This window comes from Uloborus diversus, chromosome 1 (assembly GCF_026930045.1).
Source record: "Uloborus diversus isolate 005 chromosome 1, Udiv.v.3.1, whole genome shotgun sequence".
In the NCBI taxonomy this organism is placed as follows: domain Eukaryota; kingdom Metazoa; phylum Arthropoda; class Arachnida; order Araneae; family Uloboridae; genus Uloborus; species Uloborus diversus.
Window position 1 is genome coordinate 216,891,366 of NC_072731.1, and position 6,000 is coordinate 216,897,365.

The following is a 6,000-nucleotide window of genomic DNA, read 5'->3' on the forward strand; positions in this document are numbered from 1 at the left end:
AAATACTCCTACTATTTTGAATAAAATAAGCTGAAAAATTCCTTCACTTATGCTTTAGCAAAGTAAATAAATAAGTAATTCCCTCCTCTCCAAATCGATTGTTACTTTAGGTTCAAAGCTTTGCATCAAATTAGTTGCTATATTCGAATACGTTTGCTCTAAATATTGAAACTGATTACTTTGTTTCTATATTTTTCACAGGCACACGAAGGCTACATGCTATCAATCAGTTTTTACTTACCGTGGTATTTACCATTTATCTATTGACCATTCGCACCTTCTATCTCTAAATCAATGCGAAATTAGTTTCAACATCCAGGGTTGACAGACGCCTAAGACAAGACTTATTTTTAAGGATTCTTCTTCCAGTTATGAATTCAATAGAAAACAAATTGATCGATCTAGTATTGGGATAGTAAGATAGTAAGGCCTCTTACCAAATGTTGCGGGGCTTAAAAAATGCTAATTCTGTATTTTTGCTGCTAATTTGTTTAATTTTGATTTTAGGAGGAAATGCTTGGTAGATAAATGTTTTAAGTAATTATCATATCACCGTGAAGTCTCCAAAAAATTTAAAAAACAGAAACGATTACTATCGATAATCATTAGAATGATATTGTAATGTGGTACTTAATAGAGCACATGTGTATTATCACCAACACTATTAAGCTCAATTTTAGGATGCCTATTCTTTTGAGCTTGTAGATATAATAACAAAATCTTTTATAAGTTCTACCAACAGGGACTTTCAAATAATTCAAAAGCAAAATGAAACAGCTTGGTTATTCACTATTCCTGGGTGAGGAGTATGACTGATAAGAACGAAACTGCAGTCTCAGGATGTGATAACCGGGCTGTCTGGTATACTGAATGAATTCCAGGTGGTATTTCAGAATTTCATAAAACAATCATGGAAATGTTGGGAAAAAAGGAAATATTTTAAAGTCTGCCCGATTAGTAAAAATCAAAAACTGCAGCAGAAAATCTGAAATGGACAGCATATTAATTCGTTGTGTGCCTCATTAAGTAACATTATAACAACCTTAATAGAGTAAACATGATCTTCGGTGATAACTGAAAACAGAATTTTTTTGCAAACATAAAACTTCGTAACTTATAATAAAATACAGAAGAGTTGAGATGACATATGTGTCGTCAAATACGCTAAAATATTCCACTAACTGTTGAGATTGGTTGAGGTACATAGATGTAAAAGGATGTAAGTGAACTTTTTAAGTTTCGAGTAAGAAACGTTCAAAAATCAAACCTTTGGTAGGCGTTTATGTATTATTTTTCCAAATCTCACCAGCAGCACCTTCCAGAACAATCATTATCATTTCTTCTTCCAAATCATTTGAGAAATGCATCTAGCATTTGTGCTAGTTATTTAAACATTTTTAATCTCGTGGCTTATACCAATTCTAGGTGATTCAGTAGAAAATTGCTTTGGAAAAAAATATTTAGATACGAAAATACGACTTGAAATTAGCAATGATTTACCACGAAAGCAAGCTCAGTGCTATTTGCGAATATCAAGATGCTTCCGAGAAAATAGGTGCGGAGCTACACGTTATACAAATCATACATGCGATTTTTTTTTACTATACAATTAAACGTGTTTGTGTTATACGAGATAAATATATACGTTCACACACATACATGCAGACAAGCGCACATGCAGACGTAGAGGGGAACTCCAAGGATGGTGAAAATACTTAGTTTTTCTGATGCCTATATAATTGTGCGCAAAGAAATACTCGTGAACGCCTTGGGAAAATGTGAATAATTATTCATGGGTGGTTAAAAAGAAATTTCTTGCTGAAATTTGAGAGGAAAACTTTTAAAAAGTACAATACTTTTTTCTCAGCAAAGAGAGCAAAAATAATGAACTTGCAAAATTACGTCGAAAAGAATTATCTAAATGCAGTTTTGTTTTCATTCTCGATATATTGCTTGAAAGTATTCCTTCAAAACTATTTTACTAATTATACTTACGTCATAAAGGGATTTTTTCAAAACTGCAACCATGAAATCATGTGCTAAACCAAAATTGAGAGAATGGTTTTGCCCTAATTTGTCCCAATGTTTCCCTATTGTATCATGTTCTGAAAAAAATAGAAATCATAAAAAAGGAATAACCAAAATAAATATATATACAAACAGAAAAAAACTACAAATCACTGAATATTTAAGTTCTTTAATTTTGCTATTTCAATTGTTGGCCATTTTTCGTTTTAATTTTACACTTTTTCTGTGGGAGGACAGAGGTAGTTTCATCACATACACAAGCGCATAAATACATACATAAATATGTATGAATTAATTTACTTGAAGTGTTTTTTTATCTTAGTTTAGTTGTTGTTTAATATTAAAGAACTTACAGTTCAATAGTCAAATGGAGAGACGAAAATGCGCACTATTATTTGGGAATTTTCTGAGATACAAATGCATGCTTATTCGAAGAATTCAATTTTCTGGGACAACTGCAGGAACTGCTCCACTTTCAAAATATATCTTTTGCAATTTGGGTGAAAGGAGTTTATACCTTAATGAGAATTCTGTTAGCAAATTAGCGCCCTTAGAAATTCTTCTCCTACTGAATGAGGGAAATCAAACTATTTCCAAAGTTATTAAAAGATCTCTTAATGAGTTGAAGTGGAGGCCTCATCTACTTGGAGGGTTGTTTGAACGGTTTTATGAACTTAAGTAAAATGAGTACAGCGTTTACCATTTACACAAATTAATGAACAAGAAATGTATTTACGAGAATTGGGCGCACAAATGATCCTTGCAAACGACGCGCATACGACTCTCGTATTATTTGAAAAGACAATTTATTTCTTTAACTATCATATGTTTGCAGTTAACATGAACTTTGTAAATGAACTTTTGTTTGGCTATTTCATGTTTTTTTCTGAAATGTTTATATATAGTTTGTAAAATTAATGGAGACTATTATAGACTTAATGTCTTAAACTACATAATCAGATAACAGGTTCCGAAGTATGGGCAGAGGTTGTTAAAGTATTGCAACTCACATGATGAGTGCACTCACAACCCAAAACAACATTCAACTAATTCAGTTATGCGTACTTGTTATGATTTAAGTATTTTTAATGTGTTGACAAACAAGCTTTGTCATAAACGAGACAATAAAGTTTGAAAACAATAAAATGTCAAGAAGTTAAATCAATGTAGTATTTTGGGGGAGCTCCCTTTCAAAGAAAAAAAAAATTAAAATTGAAAAAAATTGTAAATTGAGTTAAAATTTTTAAATAAAGTATTGAAAAAGAGCTGAAACATAAATGCATGATTATCGTTTTCTTACTTATTGAAATATCAATGGTCCTAACAGAAAAACCTAAATATTGCTACAAATTCTGTATATAATAATTATTTTTATGATTAATTTATTGTAATCTGGCTAAATTTGGCGTTTGTTCCATTAATTTTCATCTAACATTATCGTAGTAACTTAACCTGTAAATCATTTCTTGTAATGAATATACAACCTCAGTGTATTCGAATGAAGTATATGGTCCCTCCACTTTTGAATAATAAGATTTGTGAATGGAGTAAAAATAAAACATCCGGAAAGAAATAGAATTTTGTCGAACTTTCCAAAGCGGTGTAAAACGCCGTGCGTCCTGTGAATGAAAAAGATGGCCAGTTTTGTTTTCTAACTGTGGAGTCTCGTTTTCAGCCGTTGCGCTGGAAAATGTATTAGCCTTTGCGCTGTGCTTTTGCAGATTTTGATGTAAGTACGCGTGTTACCATTGAGTTTACAGTGTTAATTGATAACTGCCTAATTGATATGGTTAATTTAGCAGTTGTTAACGATATTTCTTGTACATAGTTGTAAATAAATCTCCTGTGTTTTCTCAATAACTGTGTCGTCATTTTAAGAAAGTTTGAAGTTGCACTGGATTCGTAATAATATATTTGATTAAATTCGATCAACTTTCCCTTTGTTTGAACCAAAGTCTGGACTAATTAAACTGGTTAAGTTTTTAAGCACAAGTATATTTTATTCAAAGAAAAAAAAAACGTTCTGTAGGTGTATAACAGGGTGAAAATTAATAATTAGGAAAAAATATTGATCCTTTGAACTTTAATGTCGTTTATATTTGCTTGGTTTACAAATATGAAGAAGCTCAACTGTTTTTCGTAGCACGGGAATATGAGGCAAAGAGAGATAGGTAAGATAACTTACCTATTACAAACGGAAGGATTTGATTTATTTTAATTCTTTTTTTTTTTGAAAATTGCTGTAAATGAAGGTAAAACTGATACGGAAAATCTTTTTAATTTTTTGCATTAAATTCGTACCTTCAAAAAAAAAGTAACTTTCCCCCCCTTTTTTTGATGGGTTAAAGTAAAAAATAAAATATTTTCGGACCTAAATATTTTTCATTTCATAATATTTTCATTTAATCATTTCATTTGATAGGTATTTTTGTGTAAATGGAAGAAAGAAAGATTAAATGAGTAGATAACACCACACAACAAAAAATAGCTTTTTATCCACATCGTGGTTTTAAAAATTAAATTCGCCGCGTAACCCGTGAAAAACTGCAAAATGTCCTGACTTTTTTTTGTTTTTCTCCTTGTAGCCTTTGAACTTTGCATATCGTCCACTCAGAGCCACAGGAAGATATACAATCGCGGAAAAAACACTAATATATCTTACTGTTGCTCTGAAGCAACAATATTATGGATATCTGGACATGAGAATCACATTCAGTGGTCAGACTAGCCTGTTTATAAAATACTTTCATTTTCAATATAACATAGCAGATGTCTTCTGTCTTCTATTTAAATACACAATCATTTTTTTTAATAATGCTGTAATTAAAATGCAGGTTTCAAATAATGTTATAAAAATATCTTTTAATTATCTTTATCTGTTTCATGTTGTTTTTAAAATTTCTAAACGTTCACTGATAGCACTGATGAAATATTGCACAGTTTTTTGGGGGATAATTCGACTGTTGTTGCTTTTATCGAAAATAATATGTGAATTATTTATCGTCATCAAGACTCCAAAGTTATGGAAAAGTCAGGTATTACATAAAAAGTAGGTCCACTTCACGGTTTGCTCTTGAAGAGATGCTCTAGACACGCTGAATGTTTTTTCAACATTCTCGATATACGTGTCAAAAATAACTCTACAAGAACTCAATAAAAATTTAGGAAGGTAAGCGATATATTTGGCATTATTATCTGAATGAGTTTTGTTCAAAGACCATTTAAATCTAACATGAATTTAGCATGCTAATGAATTTTGCAGTTCATTAGCACGATTATTTTTATTATATATTTTTAAACCAAAATTTCAATTACAATATCATCGATGAAAGTTTAAAAAATATGGTTGATCCAGTCAGTTTCAGTAACAGTAATATTTTAGTTTAAAGGAGTATTTTTTTAAAACTTCATGCTATAATTGAATATGTGCTTAAAACATAAGAAATAAATCTGTTATCTCTTTACATGAATTGGATTTGAATTCCATGTGTAATATATTTTATGGAATAACTTTGAATTTTCTGTAAAAGTTGTGACTGGGGAACAACAAAGGTTTTTGTTATTGAAATATTTATTTTTCTCTCCCGCCCCCATTGCAATAAACACTCACTTTATTTTAAAGTCGTAGATGGTTTGTTGAATTTCAGCCTGAAAAGCAAAAGCCTGTCATAGGACTCACTCTTTTATAGATGAAACAAGGAGTCAAGACCTTTTCTCTGATTAACAATGAACATAAAATTAGGCTTTGTTTAACAATAAATGTTTAATAGCAACTTATTCTGTTACATTATTTGGTTTTTGGTTTTTAAAAGGGGAGAAATAGCAATAAACGTGGCAATAAGTTTTCCCGAAAGGCTAAATAGATTAATTTACAGATAAATTATCAAGATTTTAAGGAGGCAAGAAAAAGCTAAGTTATAAGAAAAAATAAATGGTGCAACTGCTTGTAATAAATCATTCAGAAATATGCAA